The sequence below is a fragment of the Lathyrus oleraceus genome, chromosome 1 (genome assembly GCF_024323335.1).
Source record: "Lathyrus oleraceus cultivar Zhongwan6 chromosome 1, CAAS_Psat_ZW6_1.0, whole genome shotgun sequence".
NCBI classification, from domain to species: domain Eukaryota; kingdom Viridiplantae; phylum Streptophyta; class Magnoliopsida; order Fabales; family Fabaceae; genus Lathyrus; species Lathyrus oleraceus.
In genome coordinates this window covers 257,839,921-257,852,108 of record NC_066579.1, presented here as the reverse complement: position 1 = coordinate 257,852,108, position 12,188 = coordinate 257,839,921, and the positions used below count along the sequence as shown (strand labels likewise).

The 12,188-nt window shown below is 35.9% G+C and overlaps 1 long non-coding RNA gene across 2 annotated transcripts; it reads left to right on the top strand.

The window, feature by feature from the left end:
* The first annotated feature begins 5,607 nt into the window (after positions 1 to 5,607).
* On the top strand, positions 5,608 to 7,662 carry LOC127129892 (uncharacterized). Of its 2 annotated transcripts, XR_007806401.1 has the most exons (3): positions 5,610 to 5,989; positions 6,114 to 7,068; positions 7,382 to 7,662. It is a non-coding gene; the product is annotated as an uncharacterized LOC127129892 (long non-coding RNA). The 2 variants fall into 2 exon arrangements; XR_007806400.1 differs by having other exon boundaries at positions 5,608 to 7,068.
* The last annotated feature ends 4,526 nt before the right edge of the window (positions 7,663 to 12,188 follow it).

The following is a 12,188-nucleotide window of genomic DNA, read 5'->3' as shown; positions in this document are numbered from 1 at the left end:
CAGATCGAAGAAGTTTCCGACGTTCAGGTCGATGCGACTTGTGGCATTCAGGCCAATTTTCCGATGTTCAGATCGAAGTCCTTTCCAGTATTCAGACTGATGAGCGGCATTCAGGCCATGGTTATTTCTGTGTTACCATTTATTTTGGTATCCAGTTTAACATTCTTTTTCGATATTCAGACTGACTCTCACCGTACCAGACGGATTCTTCTTTCAAGACCACCTCTTTGCCGATTCTGACAGACATTGTTACTTCACTTCACTTCAGTGCAAATTTTTGGGCTTTTATTGTATTCAATCCCTTGATACCTCGAAAGTACGAAAGCAGCTGCCATCTTCTTTCCGGGTCTCCAGTTGATTGAATAGGGGCAGCTGTAATACCCCAAAATTTACCCTTCATTTTTCCTGGAAAAAAAATGAAAAAAAAAAGAAAAAAAAAAGAAAAAAAAAAGAAAAAAAAAGAAGTTAAAAATAAATAAATAAATAAAATTAATTAAATAAATAAATAAAATATAACAAATTTTTTTTGGACTTGGGTCTCCCTCATTTGAGCCCACTACCCATGAAAATCAGTCTATAAATACTGAAGTTTCAGTAGAGGAAAACACACTTGGAGTTACTCTGGGAGATTCACTAGAGAAAGATTTTGAGAGAAGGAAACCTAGGAACTACTCTGCAGCGACCTTCAGGCAGCCCTGAGAAGTTCACTCCGCCTCACATAAACCCTAAAGATTGTTTGGTAAACCTCACGGATGCAACTCAATTTCAATCAAGCTCTCCAATCAGGTTTGCCCTATATCCATCATCTTTATGCCTTTAATTTGAATGCTCTAAATGTATGAGGTATTATGGGTGAATTTGATACCCTTTTGATGCATGTGTTTGACAAGAGGTTTAGGCCTCCTACCCTTGGTTGCTTTTTGTGAGCTTTTTGTGAATTTTGATGGAATTATTCATGTGGTTACATTTTGATTTGGGGGCAACCCTTGATTACCCTATTTTTTTGTCTCTAACCTGTTTGTTGAGTTTTTGTGAGGGCTCACATGACTTTTGCAGGGATAACTTGCGTGGTTTTCCACTTTATTTGTGGGATACCCCCTGGAGGTTTCATTCCGATTACCTGTACTGACTCACTTTCTTTGATGGTGTTTAGCTTGGAAGGATCCCTGGGTTTCCCATTCCTCTAACTGCTGTTACTTCGGATCTTTATCCGTGTGGTACTTTTACATTTTTCCCGCATTTTACTGCTTTCCTAGCTGGAAGACCTCGATAGGAGGCAATGTTTTTGTGTTTACTTTATGCAGGTTCCTTTGTCCAGGGTTAAGAGCTATGAGGTCTTATCCTCATTACCCTTTTGCATGCGCGTTCCTACAATGCAAACAAACCCTTCATTGATTTTTCTTCTCCATAACACACGTTTACTCCTTTTACTACAGGTGAGTAAGTCTCCAAAGGTCGAGCATCCGGTAGATTGCGTAGTAACGTCGTTCATCCAAAACCCACTCCATAACCCCGTAGTTAGCCGAACTACAGCTTGCTCTGATTCTCATTCCAGATGAGATACGTAGGCATAAGACGCGATGTCTTAGCGAGCACACATCCCCCCAACCCATAGGTAAGCCGAGCTACGAAGACTCTAATTCTCATATTCATATGAGATACGTATGCAGTGGATGCGACATCCGCGCGAGTCATTTCTCTTAACCTTTTTAGTAAATAAGCACATTAGGTAAACCCACACCCTTTAGACAAAAACCACAAAAGTGGATCCCGTAGAGTACTATGGATGCGTAGGGGTGCTAATACCTTCCCTTCGCATAACCGACTCCCGAACCCAAGATTTGGTTGCGAGACCCCGTCTTGTCCTTTCCTTTTTCAGGTTTACTTCGAGCGTTTCCTTTCCCTCCTTTGGGATGAATAACGCACGGTGGCGACTCTTCTGTCTTTTTCTTTCGCCGGTTGTTTTTTTTTTCGCGCACTGTATTTTTCAGGTTGCGACAATACGAAATAAACCATCTATATATCAAGGGTATACAACACACGATGGTTCCTTTCCTTTTCTGATTCTCACGTGGATAGAATAATAAGTTTCAGCAAGAAGAGTAGGAATAGGGTTCTTGGCCATGAAGAGATATATAAAAGCCAAATCCATAAAGTCTTCCATATTCGGGAACAGTACAATTCCGTATATGATCAAAGCAAAAATAATATTAAAGGCACTCAAACTTTCATCTTCAGCAAAGGTAACAACCTTGTCAACCAGAAACTTCAAGGCAAAACCATGGGTCCCACCCTTAGGTTTAAGGTTAAGTTCTACTTCCTTCTTCCCCATGTGAAGGACTTCAGCTAGATGTTGAGACTTAAGAAGCTCCTTTGTACGGACAAACAGAACCTGACCCTGAATCTCAATCCCCAAAATGTGTGAATATTCCTCAAAAGTTGGAGCCAACTGATAGTCCTGGAACGTGAAGCATCTCAATGGAGGGTCATAGAATTGTACCAGAGTATGAACAATTGTTATATTGACTTCGGTGTTAAGAATACCCAGGAGATTACCGTAGGTCTTCTTGAAATTCTCTTTGTTGTCAAGAACCAAATGAGCTCCCAATCCTCTCAGGGTTTTCAATGGAGGTTCCTCAAACTTGTAGCTATACATGCTTCTTCTGGTAGGATCCATTCTCTACTGGTCACTCAAACAATGACTTGCCTCTTGAATTCCCTGGAAATGTACATGAAAAAATTAATTTCAAAATGATGTAATGGTATGCAAGCATCATAGATTCAACAACTCAGTATAATTTGGAGATTCTGGATAACCTGACCATATCACACAGTATAAGATCAAAGGTCTGACATGACCTAGAAAATCTGGGTAACCTTTCCATGTAACTCAGTATAGGATCAAAAGTCTGATATAATCTGAGAAATCTGGATAAAATAACCTGTCCATGTAACTCAATATAGGATTAAAGATCCGACATATATAAGAGATCAATGGTATGAATGGTCTTGGTTTCCTGCAGAAAAACCTAATAGCCCCTCTCGCATGTGTGTACTACTCCTCAAAGGTGGTCCCTAAAAGGTCTCCTAGAGTCATCGACTCAAATGAAAATACCCTGCCGTAGCGAATTCTCGCAGGATAAAAATACTTCCAAGTGAATCTAGTTTGGGTGTGGTTCTCATGACAACCCGATGTGCAAAACGTAGGCCGACACGACTATCCACGAGTCTATCCCGTGTGTATACTCAAGCTCATGTGTAGAGCTTATCTCATATAGTATCATCCCATCCCAATAGATAATATGGCAGATAATATCCAGAATACAACAACACATGAATATTTAAAGTAGTACAGTAATGCAATAAATAACATAAAGAAAGCGAGTAAAGCGATAAAGATAAACACCCAAAGCACGCAAAGAAAGCAAACAAAACTGGGCTCGAGCTACCTAGGAAAAGGGTTCCCCAATAGAGTCGCCAGCTGAAGCTACGCAAATTATATCCGAGCGCATCGTATGCTCAAAGATACAACAGAGTCGCCATCGAACTTTATTTATTCCCAAAGGGTTCGATAAAACCCGGGGGAAAGAGAAAAGGGTAAGGATGTCAATTATGCAAGGGAAAATTATTAGAATTCGTCACATCTGTTGTACTCAACGGGAACCGTTTTGAATGTTCTTTGCAAGAATGGGTGTTACCATCTAAAAATTACTTGCGAAAGGGTGAAAAGGGGTTAATAATTAGATGTGAAAAAAGGTAATAAATAATTGTGATCACCAAGTATTTGGGCCCTCGTGCCTATGGATACTCATTCGTGCAATGAGGAAATCAAAGCTCCGTAGTTCGTGGAACTAAGATGGATGCGTTAGTTTTTTTTAATGAACAGTATTAACGTTCACGTTCTATTGTCAACTTGCTTGTATGCTCAAGCATTGGAGTTTTAAGCTTTTGTCTGCTTGTGGTAGAACGGATGAACTCGGATCGCACGCTAGCAGTTAAACATTGCTTGCTCGCACATGGAAGCTTAAACGTCATTCACGGTAGAATGAAAGTAACACGTCCTTTATAAAAAGGTTTTAAACTAAAAATGAAGCCTAAAGACAAAGTTGAGTTTGATGAGGTGAGTTTTCTTTTATTCTGAAAAGAAAGTCATGATTTGAATCATACTAAAGTCTATGAATGAAGGTGAATACAGTGAGCAACTGAATCATTCGTCTCATACCCAAAGATATTCAGAATGAGGATAGGTATTCTCCACTCTCATCCATTATCCATTGCTTAAGGCTCGTAGCATACAATCCTAATCGTATTGTTAATTGTTTTTGAGTTTATTCACAAAATGGTTTAGTTTTACTGAGAGAGAACAAAAGGGAAAGAAAAAAAACCCTGGAAGGTTGGGGTCTGGTCTTTAGTCTGCATCCCATATTTGTGTAGAAAGCCTTATCAATCATTCAATTTAAATTACACTAAAGTCTATGAATAGAGGCGAATACAATGAGCAACTAGGTCATTTGTCATGTACCTAAAGATATTCAAAATAAGGATAGGGATTCTCCACTCTCACTCCTTCTCTACTACTTAAGGCTCATGACGTGCAATTTACATCATAACTAATTAGTGTTGGAGTTGAATTTCCTTGCAGCTTTCTGTGATGAATGATTGTATTTGAAGAAAGAAGACTTGATAATCAAGTTGAATCAAATAATGCTAAAGTTTATAAATATAGGTGAATACAATGAGCAATTGGGTCATTCGTTTCGTACCCAAAGATATTCAGAATGAGGATAAGTTCTCCACTCTCACTCCTTCTTTACTACTTAAGGCTCATGGCACACAACTTGGCTCATGATTGACAAGTGTTGAATACACCTTTGTTGTGCTTGAATAGTAGTCCAATCTGTCTTGTACTGATTTGAATGAAGTCTTGAATCTTGAATCTTGATCTTTGATCTTTCAATTTTGAAGTCTTGTACAACTCTTGAGATCCAACATCCAGTACTGCTTGAACAATGGACTTACCCTATCAAGTGATCAAAAGTCTTTTGATCACTTGAATAGGCTTGATGAATTGAGCATAGTCAAAGGATTTAATTGGTCAAAGCAAACTTTGATCAACTGAATCAATCGGGAGAAATTAATTGAAAATGAATTGAATCATATACAAAATAATCTAAAGGATTAATCAAACAACTAGAAGATTCCCATTAGTCATAAACTAAGGGAGCATGCAAATCAAGTTGTTCTAAACCCTAAGGATAAAATGATCATTATTAACAACTTATTGATATTGAATTAATTTTTAACAATGAAAACTCTTATTAAGCTCAAATGAATATAATCTATTCTAATTAATTCTAACTTTCTAAAAAAATCTAATTAAACTAATTAATTTCTACTATGTCTAATTAAACTAATATTCTAAAAAAATTCTATTATCCTAATTAAGTTAATCAAGATTTAAAATCCTAATTATACTAATTAAATCATAATCCTCTAACTAGTATAATCTTAATATCTAATTGAACTAATATTCCTAATTGTAATCTAATTAATTCAAACTAATCAAATTAATTCAAATTAATCAAACAACAACAAAAAATAAAAACAAAAAGAACGGGGATGGGCCTCTAGGGCGCAGGAAGCAGCCAACTGGCGGGGCCTGGAAGTCCCAGCCCCAATGCCAATCTGCATTGAGAGGGAGGTGCAAAATCTTCACCATGTACCCGGGTCCAACGCGAGCAATAGAATGAGAAGAAGGAAAACACTTCTTTCCAAAAGCGGCAATGCATTCTTCATGGCCGTTCATGGCTTCATCTCCTTCGAATATGAATCCCCACGAGCGAAGAAGAATCGCGACTTCCAATCATCCATTAACGGCTCGAGCTCAACATCAACCATCCAATTCAGTTGGCTCGCGCTCACATAAACAATGAAGAACAAAATCGAAGTTGAGAAAACTCACCAGATTTGGAGTTCCCATTGCAACCAGGTTTGAAGCGCTTCTTCTCCCGCTGATTTCAATCCCTTCTTCTTCTTGGGTGTTCTGCTATTGCGGTGGCGTTGTCGTTCATTGCTGATAACCAAGTTGTGTGGTTGTTATGCGAGGATAGCAGAGCTCGGTTTGGAAGCTCGAAATGGAGGTGATGAATGTCTCAGAATCCTGTGGAAGATGAAGATTGAAGGGGATGCCGAAGCCTGAAAGAGAGTGAGAGTTCGAGCCTCTTGCGAAATGTGCGTTGCGTTTCTCTTTTCTATTCTGAGATTTTGTGATACTGGTGGAGAGAGATGAATGAATGATGATTGAGGAATTTATAGAGCCGAGAATGGCTAACTGAATCGGGTAATTGTGCAGCTATTAGGGCAATATTTAACTCTTTTAAATTTCATAAGGTAAGTTTGTTAGTAGTTAAAATCTGTTAGAAATCTCAGTTATGATTTTGGTTAGTCAACTGAATGTTAGTTAGTCATTGGAAAACTTCTATTAGATTTGTTAGTTTATGAACTCTGTTATGATTTTTGTGTGAGCTGGAAATACGTAGTTTGTGATATGTAATTGAATGGAATCATTTGAATATTATTTGAGTTAATTTCAATGAATTGGTGGTTATTAGATGCAGGATATGATTGAGCTACTATGAGCTGATAGTGCAGGTTAGTTGGATGATGTTTGTCAGTGGATTTTCTGTTATGAATGTATGCTGGTTAGAATTATGATTTTTCCACTTATAATTAAGTTGTGAACTATTTCCGCATTACTCGGCAGTTTTTTTTTTGTATTAAGTTCAGTTAGAAATATGGAATTAGCTCACTGCGTAATTAATTAATTAGTGATGGAGTGCCTTTGGAACTATTTCGTGTTCTTGGAACTATTTTGTGTTCTTGGAATTATGCAGATGAAAATTAAGTCGTGATTCTACTTCTCCTTATGCAGGGTTGAACTGATTTTTTTTCTGTGGAATTGATTGTCGATGTCGTGGCTGCTAGGAACTGATGTATGCTTGGAACTAGATTGTATTGGCTAGCCTGCAATCTATTGTGTTCACTTGTTGCAGTACCATGGTTATGAAGGTATATTCCGATTGGTATTTGTATGTTTTGATGTTGCTTTTGCCATGTGGTTTGTGAGTAGAATATAACACTGCCTATGTAATGCTAAATTGCCACTGAATGCTGTTTGATAGGAGAAAGAATGCTAATATTTTGTTAGTCATGTTTATGAATAGATAAATGTTAATTGCTTTCAATGATGATTTGCCTTCCTGTTGAAATGAAAATGTCACTGCCAGCTGGACTTCCAGATGCAATTTGAAGTTAATTAGGCTAGATATGGCAATGCATCAAGTGTCAAATGATTACTAAATCGTGGACTATTTTCTTGCAGGATGGGTCATGTGATTGGATGACCAAGTGGCGATGTATAACACACTGGGAGATCAATGACGGGCTTCCCAAATTCCAAGCTTCTTCCCTCTCGATTCGAGCTATCTAATAGCATGGGATGGTGCCAACATGATGTAATAAAATTAGGACATGGATTAGCTTGTTGTTTTATGTTGTAATGGGAAAAAAACTCACTTATAATAATTTATGTCAAACAATGTTTATGTAATGTAACTTAACTTGTGATTCAAAATTCAAGCAAAATTCCACTTCTAAATTCCACTTCCTGGTATGAAATGTTGTATAACATGTTATGGTTTGGAAATTGTTTTGTTGTATTTGAAATTGGAATGGTTGAATATTGATTGGTTTTTATGGTTCATGTGTTGGAAATGAAAAAGTTGTAATGGTGGTTCAAAGTTCAAGTAAGACTTCACTTGATTTGTATGTACACCATGACCAACTCCCAATCAATCAATGCAATAATTAGTCAAGGTTTAATCAAGCACACACCAATGCAATGAAAGATATGATCACTAGATGAATGGAGAATGAGCCTCTTATTGACCAAAGAATCTTGATGGATCCAAAATCCTAGACATAAAGTAGTCAAAATCCACAATGCAAAAGATAGAAGGGGATTAGGGTTTCAAACAAAGCACCAAGCTCCACAAGCAACATCCCCAACCATGAACCCACAATTAGGGTTCATAAGTCAAGTCAATGCACAAAAGGTCAAACACAAGATCTCATAAGATCAAAATCAAGAATTAGGGTTAGGATGCACAGATGAACATCATGGTGTAGACTTCATGGGTCAAGGTCCCAGAGAATCAAGAAACTAGGGTTTCATCCCATATGATGAGCCATACCACAATCTTTAAGCAAAACCCTGATTTTCATTAACCATAAACCTTGAATCTATGATGCTTGTTAGCAAGTGTTAATCATGAATGAAGGATGCACATGAATAAAGCATGAGTGGGTACAGATGAACCTCAAGTCATAGGTTAGATGACAAGCAAAAAGGGAGGGCAAATTTTGGGGGTATAACAAGTATATACAAATTGGAGTACCAATGCGACTAGCAATAGAGAAATTAATTTTAGATCTCTAATATTTCTACGATAAACCAAGAATATGAATCTGTATTTGTTTTGAAGTTTGATTGATAGTAGAATAGGTGAAATCCCTGGTCAAGAGGAAGAGTTTCAGAGTCTCATGATTTACATTCCAAAAATTTACTGACCTAATTCTTCTAACATCTTTCAAGTAGGAGAAGGAGAACTTGAAGAATCCTTTGCTTAATGATGTTACCCCCATTTTCCAATTGAGGTCCAAAGTTCAGATAATTTGGCGTGCAAGTTAACTACTGTTAATGACGTGGAGCCTTTGGGCTAAATGATCCTTCCATGAAGGTTATTTTTCTAGGCTTCAATACCGAAAATATATTCTTCCTCAAGAATATAGATGGCAATGTGATCACCCTTGACGCATGGAACATAGAGCTGCCTCAACATAATGTTGCATACATTGTTCATCGCTTAGTGCAAATGTTTTATTACTAATAGGTTTTGTGACCACGAGTTTTGTTACTAGTAGGTTTTGTGACCACGCTGCTACTCACTACCACTGAAGTAACGTTCGTTTCAAGGAATATGATTTGAGAGTGGGTGTCTAATATGGCAAAATCAAATGTAAAAGAAGATGAAAAAGTAGGTCAAAAGTGTTTTCATGTTTTCTTCTTCGCCAAAGCTTTAATCCTTTCATATACAATAATTAAATACAAAAATAAACACATGAAAAATATTTGCTACTAAATAATTAGTAACATTAATTTTTTTATAAATCATCAATAGAAAAATTATAATATATTTACTAAATATTTTCACATTTTAAAATTGTAACATTTTATTAAAAATAAGTCACTAAAGAGTTGTTGGAGCATATAATTTAAACACAAGACATATATTTACAACTAAATAATTGAGACACTTAATATTATTTTATATCTTTAAAATGATAATCAATTAGAATTTATGATATAAAATATACACAAGATAGACAAATATTTGTTACTAAATAATGACTAAAAGTAATATTTTATAAATATGAGAATAATTATAATATATTATCTATTATTTGAAATTTTCAAAAATAAAATAAAAAATAATAATAATAATAATAATAATTATTATTATTATTATAGTATATAAATTACATTTATTTTAATAAAAAAAACATCCACGATAATTAATCTAATTTTAAATTAAAAAAGATATTGATATATTTGGGATAAATGTTTGGCGATAATAATATTAAAAAAATATAAGATAATATCTGTCATTAATAATTATAAAAAGTTATTGTGCATACTTGTGATCGATACAATACAAAAATATTGGACAAATATGTATCATGAATAAGGATATATAAAACACGAGACACACATTTTTTATTTATATAAAAAATGTTGGACAAATATTTGTGGTTATAATAAACTAAAAGAAGACAAGTATTTGTTTTCAATAATAAATATAAAATACACTGGATACATTTTTTTATTTAAATTAAGACAAATATTTTCTATTGATATAAAAAAAATTCAAGACAAAATTTCCACTGATAAATATATAAAATAAACGTAGGATAAATGAGTCATTGATACATTAAAAAAGACATTGGACAAATATTTGTCTTTGAAAAAATAAAACAAATATTTCGAACATGGAAAAATATTCGTCTTTGAAAAGACAAAAAAATATTTGAAACGGTTAAGTTTATCATAAAAATAAATTCTCTATTATTTATTTGTGTTGTTTAATTTCAACTATTTAACTTTATATTACATTTCTTGAATTTTTTTTTACTTAAATATCTCTGATTTTTAAAAAAAATCTCAAAATAATCATATTTTCATTTTTTTTCCAATCTACTTCACTTTGAAGAGGAGGTGCGCAAATGAATTGGTGTCTGCTCTTAAACTTAGAGAGAAGACACAAATTGGATTGATTAGTGCTCCTTGTGTTGCCAATCCAATTGGCGCCTATGTGTTTAAACTTTAAAGGAGACGCCAATTGGTCTGACACCTATATGTATTTTGTAATTTTTTTTGAAAAATATTGTACATGATAGGTAAAGTCGAAATCGGACCAATTCATATTAATATTAATACCCGTTTACACAAAAAAGACTAATATCGATGACCGAGATCACCTAACCGACCTCAAGTTCCACATCCCCTAACTACCCGAACTCGTGACCCTAACCCACGTTGATGATTTACCGCAGGTGTTTGAGTATCTGAGCCCAGGAACATCACCACCAACTGCAGGAGATTGCCTGAGATAATCAGACAAATCAGCGTAGTTTTGTGTATGCATCAAAGGGGTACCGACATAGTTGAGTTCATGACCCATGCCATAGTAGTTGAGTTGGGTTTGAATTGTTGGAGGGCGACCGGGACGATTGAAGGGAGACATTGGTGTGAATGATGCGTCGAGGAAAGGTTGAAATGATTGTTGTGGTGTTTAGTAGACATATGGTTGTTGAAGATTTTGGTTTTGAGATGTTTGTACTTCTTGGCTATGCTAGGAGGAGGGACGGTTGATATTAAATGATCGTTGAGTGTTTTGGCTAAGGCGGCTGATCGGAAAAATAGCAAGTGTACTATTTTCACCGATGTAGTAATAGGGAATTTATTTCCCAGTATCGATCTCGAGGATTGCGTAGGAATTACTTATTTCAATTCGATTCTATTCAAACAAAAAGATAATGGTTGGTTTGTTTTGGAATTGTGATTAGTGACACGAAGATAGTAAAAATAACTGATTAAGATAAAAGATGCTAGGGTAAGTGGTTGAGTTAGCCCGTTATGAATTTGTCCCGATTTCCTTAATGCCTATGATACATTCAATCACCTAACCTCAGAATGTTCTTACTTAAGTCCTTAAGTGAGAAACTATTAAACTACCAATTCTTACTCAAATGTCCATTCAATTAATCATTGGTTTTAATCATACAATATATCAAGGTTTACGGTAATTTATGAAAGTTACTAGTCCTAGATGATGCATTCATAAACCCAATTGTGTGAAAACCCTACCAATCACAGTCCTGTTATTGGAAGTCATAGATTAATTTGTATTTGTCCGATACAAAAGCATAATAACATCACACAATTAAATTGAAAGGCATAACATAGTAATCAAGGAATCATTGGTTCACATTCATAACATACGATAACATCAGGACCACCCCCCTAGCATCAGGGGGTTTAGCCTCTCATAGTACTTAAAGAATTCATAAAGTAAAGATTAGACATTACAAAGAATTAGGAGAATTTGATCTTCAATGGTGGCTACCGTTGAATCTCGCCGTCTTCGAATCTGTTGTATTCGCTCTCTTCTCCACTGTAATGCTTTCGTTCGTCTGTCCAAAAAAAGTCCTTTTTTCTTTCTCTTCCAAGCCTTCTTATAGTTTCAGATGCCTCCTCTCCAAGCAAAAGGTCCATACTGCCCTTAATGAGAAGAATCGGTTCACAATGCAAAATTAGGTTTTCCAGGCTGCGTGCAATCAACACGGCCGTGTGTGTACACACGGGCGCCCGTGTTTTTTCTCCTGCATTAATTAATTTCAGCATTTGTTACAGTAGCAACAACACGGGCCGTGTCCCTACACACGGGTGCCCGTGTAGATGCACTGTTTTAATCAACACGGCCGTGTGTGTACACACGGGTGCCCGTGTTGATCCCTGTTTTCTGCTTCGTCTTTTTCTCTGCTTGACCAACAACACGGCCGTGTGGTGG